Source organism: Neopsephotus bourkii, unplaced genomic scaffold, assembly GCF_033783945.1.
Source record: "Neopsephotus bourkii isolate Nb327-2 ecotype Australia unplaced genomic scaffold, CSIRO-AGI_Nbou_v1 NB_1326, whole genome shotgun sequence".
Lineage (NCBI taxonomy): Eukaryota > Metazoa > Chordata > Aves > Psittaciformes > Psittacidae > Neopsephotus > Neopsephotus bourkii.
In genome coordinates, this window is record NW_026901806.1 from 28,512 (window position 1) to 44,578 (window position 16,067).

The window sequence follows — 16,067 nt, forward strand, 5'->3', positions numbered from 1 at the left end:
TTGGGGGAAACCTCTTGGTCCTCCCATATCGTCGTCTAACCCCAGACAAGACCCAGACCTGACTCTGCTTAACTTTTGAGATCAGACAAAATGGTGGTGGGTAAAACACACTCTGTGTGTGTGCCAACATGGTGAACACCATCACAGTCAGCAGGCAGGTCCCAAGGGTACCCAAAGGCCATTCAAAACCTTCAGAACTCTCAAACGATGCTGCTGTACTTGTCACTGGGGCTGGTGTAGCTGCTGTGCTTGCCGGCTCTCCCACCACCAGCTTCTCTTTTTCTGAGCACAACTCTTCCTCCTCTGCCTTGCTGGGAAATGCTGCGGGGTCTCCTGCGTCCTCCTGGGACTCGGCGGGCGGCTTCTGGGGAATGCTCTCGGCCGTCGCGGGGCTGGGCTTGGCCGCGGGACTGGGCTCGGCCGCCGGGCTCGGCTCCTCTGCGGGGCTCGGCTCCTCTGCGGGGCTGGGATCCTCCGCCACCTTCTCCTGCTGCTCGGCAGCTGCCTCCTCCCGTTCCTTGACCGCCCCGACCTCCTCCACCGGCAGCCGTTCCCTGCCGGCCTCTGGCCCCGCTCCCGCTTGGTCCCCGGGGCCGATCTCCCGGGCCACTTCAGCAGCCGCCGGCTCCCGGGACCGCTCCCCCTCACCTCCCTGCGGCCTCACGCAAACGGAGGCAAGGGCGAGGGCCAGGAAGGTGAGGAGCAGCCGGACGGCCAGGTACCAGTCCACGGCCACGTCCGTACCGCCCTGCTTTTGGATCCCACCCGTATTACAAGTCATTGCCATAAAGTACGGTGAGACAGGAAGCTTAGGCCAAGCCCCACACTTTATAAACACTAACACAGCAAATACCGGCTCTAAGTAAGTTACAACATTCTGAAGCTGTGAGATCAAAAGGAACAACTCTGAGAGCCAATAAATCAGCATTGTGACTATTAATCCGGCCAGATCTGGCGTTATCTCAACCCCTTTGAGCCCCACGTTGGGCGCCAAAAAGAACTGTCGTGGTTTAACTTCAGCCAGACAGTTTTCATTCACTACCCCCACCCCCCTCTTGCCCTCCCCCTACTCCTGGAGGGACAAAGAGGTGAATCAGAAAGAATGCAACTCCCACGGGTTGAGATAACAGCAGTTTAGTAACTAAGGTATAACACAAATCACTACTGCTACCACCAATAATAATGATAAAGGAAATAACAAGGGAAGATAATACAACACCCCATTACCAGGCGACTGATAACTTGCCCCCCCAGCCCGACCAAGCACCAACCGATACCTCCTCCAACCCTGCAGTCCACCTAGCCCTTCCAGGTTACATCCTGTGCATGACGTGCTGTGGTATGGAATACTTCTTTGGTCAGTTTGGGTCAGGTGTCCTGTCTCTGCTTCCTCCTGGCTTCCCTCCTCCCTGGCAGAGCATGAGGCTCACAACGTCCTTGGCCAAACCAAAACATTATTTTTATCAGCTCTGTTCCCAGCTGAAAGTCAAAACACAGCATTGCACCAGCTACCAAGAAAGAGAAAAATGCCTGCTACTGCTGAACCCAGGACAAAGTGCCTGTAAGAAATGGTATATAAGGAGTTAAAGCTTTGTAATAAATTGGCATTTGGTGATCACATTGATCGTTCCTGCGTTGTCCGTGACTCCCGCGTCGACAAATTGTGCCCGAACAGGGACCCTCAGATCGGTAACTCACGGCGTGCAAGTTTGAAGGTCCGATCAAAGAAGACGGGGAGGAGAGCCGGCCGAAAGTGCTGCCCCGGCGCTGTGAAAGTCAGACGTCTGCAAACAGTGGAATAACAGTTGGATCTCACCCTGATCAGGTGAGCAGCCGGGGTGGAGAAGGGGCACTCACCTTCCAAATAGGAACAGGCAGTGATGGAGCTCCTCCAACATATTCTCTCTAAGAGAGGACTGCAACATGATAGTGCCACTTCACAGAGGCTGTTAAAGTGGGCCCGGGATTGTGGCTTTATCCCCACAGAGAAAGCCACCTTTGAAGTTTCTGAATGGGAACATATAGGTCAGGAGTTGTGGGATGAGATCAGTAAAGGGACAAAGGAAGCCCTGAAGTATTCGTTATGGAGATTGATAATTGAGACTTTAAAGGAAATGAGATCAGAACAGGCAGCAGTGACATCTGTTTTCCTGGCCGCTGCTCCTTCACAAAGTCAGTCAGAGGTAGAGAAGAGTGCTACCTCTATGGTATTTGCCCCCCACCGTTGTGCCTGGCACGGCATCACAGAAACCTCCTCGGCATAAGGGGGAAGATAAAGTGAAACGGCGCTCACATCCGAAAGTACAAGTAGAAAGTGCAAACGCGGTCACCTTCGACCAAGAGGAAGAAGACCCCGAACTGGAATTGGAACCAGACCCAGAGTCTCCGGCAGAACTGAACTTATACCCTCCCCTTCCTGATCTCGACTCAGACGGTTCAGAGAGTTTGGCTCATTGGCAGAAGTGAACCAGCCTCAGTGATGGTCAACTGTGACAGCTGCTGAAGAAATTAAAGTATTGGAGACAAAAGAAACCTCCGAAACCTCTGCCCCATCCTCCTACAATCCAGTAGTAAAGAAAGGGGAGTGGGAGGCGGGTGTTGGGCACGGGTGTCCTGGGTTCAGCAGTAGCAGTCATTTATCGCTTTCTTGGTAGCTGGTGCAATGCTGTGTTTTGACTTTCGGGCTGGGTAGAAAGCTGATAAAAATGATGTTTTGGTTTGGCCAAGGACTTTGTGAGCCTCATGCTCTGCCAGGGAGGAGGGAATTTGGGAGGAAGCAGAGACAGGACATCTGACCCAAACTGACCAAAGAAGCATTCCATACCACAGCACGTCATGCCCAGGAGGTACCGGAGAGTTACCCGGAAGGGCTAGGTGGACTGCAGGGTTGGAGGAGGTATCGGTCAGAGCTTGGTCGGGCTGGGGGGGGGGGGGAGTTATCGGTCACTTGGTGATGAGGTGTTGTATACTCTTCCCTTGTTTTTTCCTTTATCATTACTATTATTGGTGGTAGCAGTAGTAATTTGTGTTATACCTTAGTTACTAAACTGTTCTTATCTCAACCTGTGGGAGTTGCATTCTTTCTGATTCTCCCCTCCGTCCCTCCAGGAGTAGAGGGAGGGCAAGAAGGGGGGGGAGTGGGTGAACAAGCTGTCTGGCTGGAGTTAAACCTCGACAGTTCCTTTAGGCACCCAACTTGGGGCACGAGGGGTTGAGATAACGACAGATCTGACCAGATTGATAGTCACTCGTCACAATGCCGATTTATTGGCTCTCAGAGTTGTTCCTCTTGATCTTACAGCTGCAGAATGTTGTAACTTACTTAGAGCCGGTATTTGCTGTGTTGGTGTTTATAAAGTATGGGGCTTGGGCTAAGCTTCCTGTCTCACTGTACTTCATGGCAATGACTTGTAATACGGGTGGGATCGAGCAGCAGGGCGGTACGGACGTGGCCGTGGACTGGTACCTGGCCGTCCGGCTGCTCCTCACCGTCCTGGCCCTCGCCCTCGCTTCTGTCTCTGTGAGGCCATGGGGAGCTGAGGGGGAGCAGTCCCGGGAGGCAGCGGCTGCTGAAGCGGCCCAGGAGACCGAGCGGGAGCGGGACCGGAGGCCGCAAGGGGACGGCTGCCGGTGGAGGAGGTCACGGCAGTTGAGGAGCGGAAGGAGGTGGCTGCCGAACAGTGGGAGAAGGCAGCGGAGGAGCCGAGCCCCGCAGAGGAGCCGAGCCCCGTGGCCAACCTCAGCCCCGCGACGGCCAAGAGCATTCCCCGGAAGCGGCCCGCCGAGTCCCAGGAGGACGCAGGAGATCCCGCAGCATTTCCCAGCAAGGCAAAGGAGGAAGAGCTGGGCTCAGAAAAAAAGAAGCTGGTGGTGGGAGAGCCGGCAAGCACAGCAGCTACACCAGCCCCAGTGACAAGTACAGCAGCATCGTTTGAGAGTTCTGAAGGTTTTGAATGGCCTTTGGGTACCCTTGGGACCTGCCTGCTGATTGTGATGGGGATCAGCATGTTGGCACACACACAGACTGTTTTACCCACCACCATTTTGTCTGATCTCAAAACTGAAGCAGAGTCAGGTTTGGGTCTTGTCTGGGGTTAGACAACAATATGGGAGGACCAAAGCCGAGGCGAACACTAAGCCAGACATGAGTGGCAGGGCATGTGGGACAGTATGGGCAAATATCTAGTCCACTGGGACCCTCCAGTGCTTTGGAAACATTGGAGATGGAAGGCACCTCTATGGAGTCCCCAGCAACAAGCTGCAGAAACTGCTGAAGGGGACAGTGAATTATTTTGAGCCTGGTGGGCCCATGACCCTTAAGGCCAACAGAGCAGAGATGCAACATAGAGATGGACTCATGATCGAGGGGTGGACTTAGCAATGGACACTATTGCCCAGGTTATTCACAAGTGTGAACACTGCACACAGTCTCTTCTGCTCTGAAAGACTGTTACAAGAGATGGAGCCTGGCATCATGGACCAGATGGACTCACCTCTTTATAGGGATTAGTCCATGCACTAAGATAGAAGTGCACTGAGATAAGAGTGATGGTATATTGAAAATGTATATGGAAAATGAGCATGACGTGAATGGTATGGAATAAGGGGTGGATAACGTCCTGGGTTCAGCAGTAGCAGTAATTTTTTCTCTTTCTTGGTAGCTGGTGCAGTGCTGTGTTTTGACTTTCGGGCTGGGAACAGAGCTGATAAAAATGATGTTTTGGTTTGGCCAAGGACTTTGTGAGCCTCATGCTCTGCCAGGGAGGAGGGAAGCCAGGAGGAAGCAGAGACAGGACACCTGACCCAAACTGACCAAAGAAGTATTCCATACCAGAGCACGTCATGCCCAGGATGTAACTGGGAGTTACCCAGAATTGCAGTGGGACTGCAGGGTTGGAGGAGGTATCGGTCGGTGCTTGATCGGGCTGGGGGGACAAGTTATCGGTCGCCTGGTAATGGGGTGTTGTATTCTCTTCCCTTGTTATTTCCTTTATCATTATTATTATTGGTGGTAGCAGTAGTGATTTGTGTTATACCTTAGTTACTAAACTGTTCTTATCTCAACCCGTGGGAGTTGCATTCTTTCTGATTCTCCCCTCCGTCCCTCCAGGAGTAGGGGGAGGGCAAGAAGGGGAGAGAGTGGGTGAACAAGCTGTCTGGCTGGGGTTAAACCTCGACAACGGGGTAGGGGATTACGGTAATAACCCTGCTAAACATTGGCGTGGGATGATCAAAGATGCAATTGTTATGGGGGAATTTTCGGCTATGGGTCCCTCAGCATTCCGGGTGTTCAGCACTCCACATGGGGAGAAAGGAGTGGGAGGCATTGGATTTAGAGGCAGTAAAGGAGGCGCGTCAACTGGTAACATCCTATGGGTTAAAATCATCATATACTCAGGCAATTACTGCACATATTTTTCTGCATATATCTTAGCACCATATGATATCCGTATGATAGCTCAGTATGTTGCTTACTCCCCACCTTCAGATATGGTTTAAAGGGGGCACAGCAGAGGAAAAGGCTGGATACATGGCTACTGCCTTTGCCGCTGCTGTTAAACCCCTTTTACAATATGGTTAGGGTGATCGTGGGGGTGCTAAAGGTATGAGATGTTATAATTGTGGACGGACGGGACATTTTTAAGAAAGAAAAAAGAGCAAATTAGTTCAGCCCCGCCCCCCCCCCCCCCCCCCCCCAGTGTTACTGTTTTGCAGATAAATGTATTAGATATGACAAATTTGGACACAAGACAATTGAATGTCATTGCTTTGCAACCTGGCTTGCCTAGCCCTTCAATGATACCTCAGGGTTGGGATTTAATAGCAATTGATTTAAAAGACTGTTTTTTCACAATTCCTCTACACCCAAGCGATTGTGAAAAATTTGCTTTCTCTGTCCCAGCAATTAACAAAGGAGAGCCTCCTAAGAGATATGAATGGGTTGTTTTACTTCAAGGTATGGAAAATTCTCCTGTTCTTTGTCAACTGTATGTTGCCTGGGCATTGCAACCGATCTGACAAAAACTGCAAAATTGTGTTATCTATCACTATATGGATGATATCCTAATTGCAGGCAAAGATGTAAACAAGGACCATCTGCTCTACCTGCTGCAATCAGAATTAGCGAAAGCAGGACTGGTAATTGCACCGGACAGGGTGCAGCGTGAAGCCCTTGGAAATATCTTGGGTGGATCGTTTCCAGAACTGAAATTAGGCCTCAAAAAGTTAAAATTACCACACAGATAAAAACCTTGTCTGACGTGCAGAAATTGATGGGTGATATTCAGTAGATCTGCCCTTTGTGTGGAATCACAAATGATGTTCTACCTGATCTCATGCCCCTTTTAAAGGGTGATTCAAAGGCAAAGAAAAAAAAAAAAAGTTCTATTAAAAGCTCAGAATGAGGCCTTAAATCACATCATGACAAAAATCCCTACCTCTTATGTTGCTCAATGGAATCCAGATTTACAGTTTATTCCGTTTATTGTCAACAGTGAGTATTATCCATTTAGTCTACTAGCACAGTGGGATCTTAAAAAGACTGGTTCTTTATGCATTTTAGAATGGATTTTCCTACGTAAAACTGTAACTACTCGGTTAGAAGTATTTGCTCTTTTGGTTATACGAAGTTGTTCACGTTGTCAGGAAATTATGGGCTGTGATCCATCACAAATTTGTTTGCCACTTACTAGGGTATGGTTAGACTGGGCACAACAATCTAGCTCTGCTATTCAGTTTGCTCTGATAGGTTTTGTTGGTCCTCTTAATATACATTTTCCACCTCATAATATGTTTACAATGCTAAAGAATAATCAGTTTGAAGATGTTACCTTTTATCCTAGTAAACCTGTTGTAGGATTAACTGTCTTTACAGATGCAAGCAAAATCAATCACACAGCCGGATATGTTTGCCAAACAGACGATGGTTGGAAAGAGCAGAAGATATTTGGTCATTTTTCCAATTTGCTACAAACGCTAGAGCTAAGTGCTGTTATTGCAGTATTTCAACAATGGCCTGACGCCCCTCTTAATATTGTCTGCAATTCTTTATATGTTGTAAGCATTGTTCAATGTATAGAAAGGGCAATTTTACAAGAAGTCAGTAATCACAGGTTGTGGATCTTGTTAAAAACCTTATTACATCTTGTGAATACTTGTAAATGTACATATTTTATTATGCATGTTCATAGTCATTCAGGCCTTCCAGGAAGCCTTAGTGAAGGCAATAACAAAGTGGATAAATTAGTTGCCCCAGCATGGGCAGGGCCCTCTGTAAATATCTTTCAACAAGCTCGAGCATCCCATGCCTTCTTCCATCAGTCAGCAAAGATGTTAGTTCGACAGTTTGGACTGTCCCTAACAGATGCCCAAGGCATTGTGCAATCTTGTCCCAATTGTCAAGGCCAAGCAGTAGGTATAGGCCTTGGAGTCAACCCTCGAGGCCTCCAGCCTCTTCAGCTTTAGCAAATGGATGTGATTCATGTACCCTCTTTCAGGAAACTGAAATATGTCCATGTTACTATTGACACTTTTTCTCACTTTGTCTGGGCCACTCCCCAGGCTGGTGAGACTGCGCGCCATGTAATCATACATATAGGTGGTTGCTTTGCAGCTATGGCAGTACCTTTACAGCTAAAATCAGACAATGCATCTAGCTACACTTTCTAGATTTTTGAATACTTGGGGTATTTCTCATATCACTGGTATTCCTCATTCTCCTACAGGACAAGCTATTATTGAACGAACACAACAAACTTTGAAACGGTTGCTGGAAAAACAAAAAACGGGGGAAGAAGGACTTACACCAATAGCAGGGATACAGAAAGCTGTATATGTTATGAATTTTTTGCTATTGACGGGAGATTTTAATGACCCCCCCTGCTATAATACATGGTTAGGCATTAGGTGCAGGTTATATGTCTAAATCTCTGGGTATTCTGGTCCAGTACAAAGATTTGGAAAGTGGCATTTGGAAAGGTCCTGAGGAAGTAAAACTAATTGGTCAAGGTAATATGTGTGTAATTACAGATTCTGGTCTGTGGTGGGTGCCAGCTCGATGGGTGAAACACTGGAAAGAGTCAGCACTGCCCCAGGACGCCCCCCTCGTCAGTGATTGAATGAGTTGAAATTTGAGCTTAGGACATCTGTTTTATGGATGTTTTCAGTCCTTCTTAAAGTGAAAGGAGCAGTCTTTTTTATGTTAAAGTAAAAAAAAAAACAAACCAAAAAACCACCACCAATAACACCACCACCACCCCCCCACCCCCCCACCCCCCTCAACCTTCGCCGCCACAGCTGCGAAGACTGAGGACAGAGATGAAGATGATCCTTTTGAGTCAGGCCCTATTGACCCCAAGAAGGAGCCTGTGCACCTCCATCAGACTGCTGTTGCTGCTCCTGAGGTTCTGATGCCTGATAATTCTGATGCTGACCTGGATGGTCCTTTTGACCTGGAGCCTATTCATATGGAAAAGAGCCTGATTTATATCCCCCAGATCCTCATGTTAAATGCACAGCTGTAAAGGGAGAAGTGAGACCAGTGGGGGATGCAGATGTATTGTGTGCTTTCCTGGTGGTGTATGTTCTGCATCAAGACCCGCAGTGGGAAGGTCTCTCGTATGCTCTTATCAGGAGTATCGGGCAGACTGTGATGGACTGAGGACTTATGACCCCATATACAACTCATTTAATACATTCTCTCTGTGATACTCATGTACTAGAAGCTGGTAAAAATAAGTATGTCCAGGTTTCTATCGACCTTTGGAGACCTTTATAAATACTGCTGGCTACTTCTTCCAACATAGGCTGGCCACCTGTGTCGGAATGAGTGTGCATTTTGGTCAGTATAAAAGCCCAAGCCTCATGCGATGTGGGGGAGGCAGAGCCTCTGCGGGGACACCTGCTAAGGTTGAGCCTGCCACCCCGCACTGCAATGATGCTTCTCGGAGCTGGTTTCCTGTTAGTCTCCACAGGGTCCTTGTGCCATGTTCTGTTCATGGGATTGTGCAGTGAAAGTAATGATTGTCGGGATTTTGTGCTTCAAATATTGTAGTTGTGTGGACTGTGCTTGTGGGATCCCATACGTTTGTGTGTGGGTGTGTGTTGAGGGCAGACGGTGTTCTGTGCATTTTTTGTTGTTGGGTTCATGTAAAGGTTTTTAACGGGTAGCAGTTTAACATTTCGGGCAAGAAAGGGTTAATGCAAAAGTGCCGTTGCCGGCAGGTATTTACTGTTGCTGCTGAAGCAGGCAGGCAGCTGTAGCTGCTGCTGAGCAGGCCGGTGTTTGTAGCCGTGCAAAGCAGGGTGAGCAACTTCAGAAAAAAAAAAAAAAGAAAAAAAGGTGATTTGATAAGAGTTCAGTCCCCATGCTCAAAAACAGCTGCCCTCCGATTCGGCTCCCAGTGCTCCACCGGTGGAAGGACCAGGATGGACACCAGAGCCGAGGAGAGAAAAAACAAAACAAAACAAAATAAAACAAAACCAAGCTTAATATGTTTAAAGTAACCTGGGGATGAATCCAGGACTTGGAGGAACAGATAGATCGGTTGAAACAAGAACTGCTAACTGAAAAGGCGAGAGGGGTAGTGCAACCACAAGCCTTACGAGCCGTCACCTAAGCAGCATCAGGGTGGCAGATACAGAACCTATCTACTTCTCAAGAACTGATAACCTGGAGGAGGGGGTGTATTTGTGTCCTCCTGCCTACAGGTCCATGGTGACTGCCTGCAAAGTTTGTCAAGCCTTGCCATGAGCTGGACAGACAAATGGAGGAACCTGATGCCTCAGCTGCAGGAGCTGAATGTGAATACCCCAAGCAGAATGAGATAGAGGAAGAGAAAAAAACAATGATTGCTAAACATCATTTGAGGGCAACTGAAAAGTAACAGCTTGAATATGTGTGTTTGTAAAGTAGCTATTGTTAGAGGCTTTGATTTTGTGTATGAAACCACCTGTATTTACTAGCCAGTTGCTGATAAGAAACTACACCTTGTATTATATGGATTTGTCACTTGTAAAAGAGATGTCAGAGTATGCAAATTTGTAGTAGCTGCTAGAAAATGCTAAAGCAAAAGATAGAAATATTCTAATACAATGGTAGTGTTATAAAGCAGGTAATGGAACAAATTAAGAGGGTGAGAGAATTCCACTGGTAAGAAATTTCTTTGGCTAGTCCCTTGCTGGCATCAGCATCTTCAACATGCTGCTGCACCCTGTAATAGTTACTCTGCTAATGTAAATCTGTGTGTGTGCCTTGCCATGATAACGACTTGCTATTGGATGAAGCAGGTGAAACTCTGCATTGACAACAAGGTGCAAGGACTGAGGCAGACCAAATGCCTGCTACCACAATCAAGGGCAAGACTGGGTTGGCCTCTGTGTTTGCCACCAAGAACCACCTTTAGCTCTGCTGCTGGCTGCAACCCAGCAGGCTTGGAGCGGTGGGGACACATGCCATGCCAGACCTTGATGTGAAGGATGGCCTCCCCTGTTATCAGAGAGCCATGCAGGAGAAAAAGGGGACAGGCCCAGCAGCCTGTAGTTGGCATATGTTGAAAATATGATCTAGCCCAAATCCCCTGCTCAAGTAGTGTCATCCAAAAGATACATAAAACAAAAAGGGGGAGATGTGGAGACAGTGTTCTCACGGGAGAACACATAATTGGTACATAAACTGAATAATCCTGAAAGATACAGCAAGGCCGTGAGAGGCCTGAGGAAGCTTAAGCAATCAAGATAAGAAGAAGCTGTAATTCACTGAGTTAATGAGAACTGTGGACTGTTGGCAAGCTTTCGAGGTCAAGTTCTCACACCTGTGCTTAACCAATTGTGTGTTAGTCGCTAAGGGTCTTCAAGACATGTATCCAATCATAATATGCCAAATCACTGTAAGTGCCTGTAAGAAACGGTATATAAGGAGTTAAAGCTTTGTAATAAATTGGCATTCACTGATCACATTGATCATTCCTGTGTTGTCCGTTACTCCCGTGTCAACACTGGGGGAGTTACCTGGAAGGCCCAGATTGCTGCTCAGGTCAGGCTGGGTATCAGTTGGCTGGTGGTGAGCAATTGTATTGTGCACTACTTATGTTCACTGTTTTCTTTTCCTTTTCTCCTTTCAGTTTTATATTCTCTCCCCTTGTTATTTCCTTTGTCATTATTATTATTGGTGGTAGCAGTAGTAGATTTTTATTACACCTTAGTTACTGGACTGTTCTTATCTCTACCCATGGGATTTACATTCTTTTGATTCTCCTCCCCATCCCTCCAGGAGTGAGGTGGGGGGAAGAATGGGGGGGAGTGAGCAAGTGGCTGTGAAGTTCTGAGTTACTGGCTTGGCTTAAACCACTACACCACTACAGGTGGGGGAAACAGTAAGTAAGTAAATAAATAAATAAATATCAGGCTATGAAGAACTTAAAGATGCAATAGGTATGGCATTTGAAGCTCTGCAACAGATTTTAAAAAAAATGAGGAAACAGACATATAAAAGTTTAGGCATTTATGCTCATGTTAAAAGAAATCTACATGGGCTTCTAATGAGTTTCATTTCCTTTCAAATGTGAAATATTTCCCACCCGCCTGCTGCTTTAGTTGGCCAGGAGGGAACAGAAGACTCCAGACACAGATTTGCCTTTGTGGCTTTCTCTGCAACACAGACACAGAAACAAGGACATCAGAAGAATAATCAAAGAAATAATCAATTTAGTAGCTTGCAGCTTTTTGACAGGTTTGGGCTAGAGTTGACAGTTAAACAAGGCCTTTCCTTCCAACCAACATACTAAGCTACAAGGTTAGAAACTGGAAACTGCAAATCTTTATAAAGGTAGGCTTTGATTTGTAATGAACTTAACTGCAAATCCATATTACAGAACCTGTTGATATTTCACTTAAGAAATAGGAAATCTAACAAGTACAGCAACTGAGCTCATTGACCTGTAAACACATAAGAGAACAGACTCCAGAGGAATGTCAGAAATTGTTAAAAACAGAACTGTAATTGGCATGACAGCATCTTTTATGTCACTATTTTAATTACATGCAACTCCAGTTTATAGCATCAATTCTACAATAAAAAAAAATGAATGTAAGGAAAAAGCAACTATGCTTCAGTACTTTCATGCCAATAATGGGACAGGGGAAAGGTTGGGGGTTTTCGGGTGGTGGTTTGCCTGCTTAGCTCCTGAAGTTCATTTCTGAATTCAATTCTAAACAGTTGAACTTCATGACAAAATTCTCCCCTCATAGGGCAATCATTAACTTTCACTTTCCTTCTGCAATGAAGTTCTCTAGTCCTGCCACTACTCCAAACCCTCAAACTGTTTCCCCTGCTTGCTTTTAAGCAGAGAGCTATACTAAGGTCCCGCCTACACTAGAACCCCAATAAAGTTTTAAGATCAGTCACAGACAGCTCCTAAATAGACACATTTATTTCCTGGTAAGTTTGCGGGTCAACACATGCAGCCATCTTTTTTGAACTTGAATCCATATTTCAGTGTTGGCACAAGGGGTTTTAATATCTGTACTACACAGCACAGAAAAGTTTCACGCTGTTACTCATTTGGGGGTTAAAACAGGGAAAAGCTTAGCAATGATACAACAACGTGTAGTTACCATTCAGTCTTGACCCACAGTTCTAAAATAGACTGTATTACCATCTTCATTGTCCTCAATGAAGTGACTTCTGAGAATGGGATTAATCATCTTGCTTCCATCTTGGTCAAAAGGTATCAGTGTTTGGTTAGCACCAGACGGCACAGACTACAAAGGCTGCATTACTTTTTCCCTAATGCTGTTTTGATGTACTTGCTCATCTTTCTCTCAGAATTCCAGAGATCTTATTTGTGGTTGGCTCATTAAATTGATAGTGCTTGAACAGCAAAAACATTTATGTATGCCAAAGAGCAGCTATGACTAGCGCATGCCAACTCATAATGCTAACAAGGTAGCCTAGGCAAGTAGCAATATATTTACACCTAGCTAGTATCAAGAGACCAGTGAGTACTGGACCAACCTCATTATTAAGACAGAAGCCTATAAGGATACAAAACTTAATTACTTCACACAGAAGGGTGCAAAACACATGCTAAATAAAAATCAACTCTATGTGTTGATGGCATGATGTTCTGATTACCACACTTTATCTACTGTTTTCTGAGAGAAGGTATTTAAAAAACAGGAACTAATTATGTGCGTCACACATGGTATAATGATTCCCTGAAGGGGTATGAATATGGGAAGGCAGGGAGGAAATCAGCTAACAGAAGTGCAGCAATTAATGATGCAAGTGCAGTGCTGAAACAGTTCTGAAGTCAGGCCTTTACCCTGTTCATGTTTTTAGGTATAAAAATTGGCAGCAAGCTGAATCTCATATATGCACACTGAAGAGCGATATCAGTATCAAAACATGGTGCATTTGTAACATTTATCAGAAGCAAAGTTTTAGAAGTTTAATAATTCTCACTAGTGCAGCTCACATATCTGTAACATCTTTAGCATGCAGAAAACAGTAATAAGAGTAAACTTACCTACAGTAGCTCTAATTAAGGGGGAGGAATCACCAATGTTGTTCAGACATTCACTTTTAATGAAGTCAGTTACCCCATTTGGAAAGTTGTGAAAATGTGCTTTTACATTATTCTTCAAGATGAGACCACTCAAGGAACGCGTCGGTTCATCTGCAACAAAATAATTACATTGAAACTTCGATCAGCTCATAGGATAAAGCAGCTTCCCAGAACAATACAAGATCAAAGCTTATAGTGATAAATATTAGTCTTTATAACCTTATCTCTCCATCCAAATACATCCACCAATTCATATAGCAAAGTTTTTTAGTTTCAGAGTTAACGATTTCTATTCATTCAAAATTAGAGTATCAGTACTTCAAATTCTACATTTTAAGAAAGTTTCATATAGATATAAGCAAGGAATAGATCTGAACTCATGGGATATAGGAGACTCATGAAAGAGATTAGTGAACCAAAGACATTCAGACATTCTAATTATACTGACAGGCTTACTGTAGCACTATGAATGTATGAAATAGATGATAACACAGTTTTCACCACAGTAGAGGTAGAGAGTATTCAGTAAGTCTGCCACCCCCTACTCACAGAAAAATAGTGTTTAATTTTTCTACAAAATACTATACTTCCTTCAGATACCATCTGTTCTAATAATCTATTAAATTAATAATTAGAGAAAGAAAAAAGGCTTACGATGTTAACATGTGTTATATAGTATGAACCATAAGAAAAAAGCCACCAGAATTGACCTAAACAGACTAATAATTTTAGTCAAAAGCTTCAGTTCTCTTCACTGAGCTCTTTTTGCCTGCAAATTTCTCTACATTATTGGGACAAGAGGAGGAGAGGAAAAAGAACAGCCTAGATATTTCAATTATACTGGAGCAGAGCCATGTTTACTTTAACCAAGGGCATGAATAACTTGTTATTACTTCAGAAAACTGCTGAAAGTGAGATATGGATGCTCTACATAGAAAGGAATAGTTTATAGTATAAGAAAAAAATTAGTTTACAGCAATCTGAGTCAGTACATGAAGCTATTTTTAATTACATTTAATTAATTAAATTATATTTAATTATTTTAGCTACTTCTTGGATTTTTTTTCTTGTATGAAGCTGATGTGCTTTAACCTCCATAGGCAGCTGAGCCCCACGCAGCCGTTTACCTCACTCCCCCTGTGGCAGGATGGCAGGGAGAATCGGAAGGGTAAAAGTGAGAAAACTTGTGGATTAATATAAAGACAGTATCATAGGGAAAGCAAAAGCCACACATGGAAGAAAAGCAAAACAAGGAATTAATACACCACTTCCCATCACAGGCAGGTGTTCAGGACAAGAGGGCTCCATCACACACAATGGTTACTTGGGAAGACAAATTCTGTCACTCCAAACGTCCCCTATTCTTTTTTCTTCCCCTAGTTCTATATGCTAAACATGACACCATGTGGTCTGGAATATCCCTTTGGTCAGCTGAGGTCAGCTGTCCCAGCTGTGTCCCCTCCCAACTCCTTGCGCACCCCCAGCCTACAAGTTGGTAGGTGTGTTTGTGAGGAACAGAAAAGGCCTTGACTCTGTGTAAGCACTGTTCAGCGACAGATAAAACATCCCTGGTGTTATCAACACTGTTTCAAGCACAAATCCAAAACACAGCCCCATACCAGCTACTGTGAAGAAAATTAACTCTATCCCAGCCCAAACCTGAACAGAAGCCCTGATTTCGGCAAGAAGTAAGGATGTACGAAGTTCCTTTGCACCAAGAATTACAGTTAACAAACATATCTATTCTAGGCCTTCAAAACTAATCATATCCCAACAGAAATATAAACAAATTAAAGAAATATATCTTCACAGAATAGCACAATGGTTGAAGTTGGAAGAAACCACCAGGGGTTATCTAGTCCAACCTCCCTGCTCAAGCAGGGCCACCAATAGCACATTGACCAGGATTTTGTCCAGATGGCTCTTGAGTATCTCCAGGGAAGGAGACTCCACAACCTCTCTGGGCAACCTATTCCAGTGTTCAGTCACCATCACAGTAAGGAAGCTCTTCATATCCAGTTGGAATTTCCTGTATTGTAGTTTATGCCCGTTGCCTCTTGTCCTGTTGCCTGACACCACCAAGAAGAGTCTGGCTCCATCCTCCTGACACCCTCCCTTCAGATACTTATAGTCACTGATCAGATCCCCCCTGAGCCTTCTCTTCCCTAGGCTGAACAGGCCCAGTTACCTCAACCTTTCCTCATAGGAGAAATGCTCCAGACCCTTAATCACTCTTTTACCTCTCTGCTGGACTTGATCCAAGAGCTCCATTTCTCTCGCATTTTCCACAAGGACATCAAAGTCCCTCTCTGCAGAGCTACTTAGGCCCCAACCTGTACTGGTGCATGGGATTCCTTCCCAGGTGCAGGACCCTGCACTTGACTTTACTGATTTTCAAAAGATTCTTCTATGACCATCTCTCCAGACTGTCTAGATCCTTCTGAAGCACACTTGGGCATAAGCCACTCCTTCCAGTTTTGAATCATCAGTAAAACTGCTGAG

At 45.2% G+C, this 16,067-nt stretch overlaps 1 protein-coding gene across 1 annotated transcript in view; it reads right to left on the reverse strand.

Annotated features, from left to right (window-relative positions):
* LOC133219125 (transportin-1-like) overlaps positions 1 to 13,700 on the reverse strand; it is a 37,460-nt gene extending 23,760 nt beyond the window's left edge. Inside the window, exon 1 of the mRNA XM_061366203.1 lies at positions 13,527 to 13,700. The gene's annotated coding sequence lies outside the window, so the exon portion shown is untranslated. The remainder of the gene's footprint in view (positions 1 to 13,526) is intronic.
* Positions 13,701 to 16,067: the final 2,367 nt, after the last annotated feature.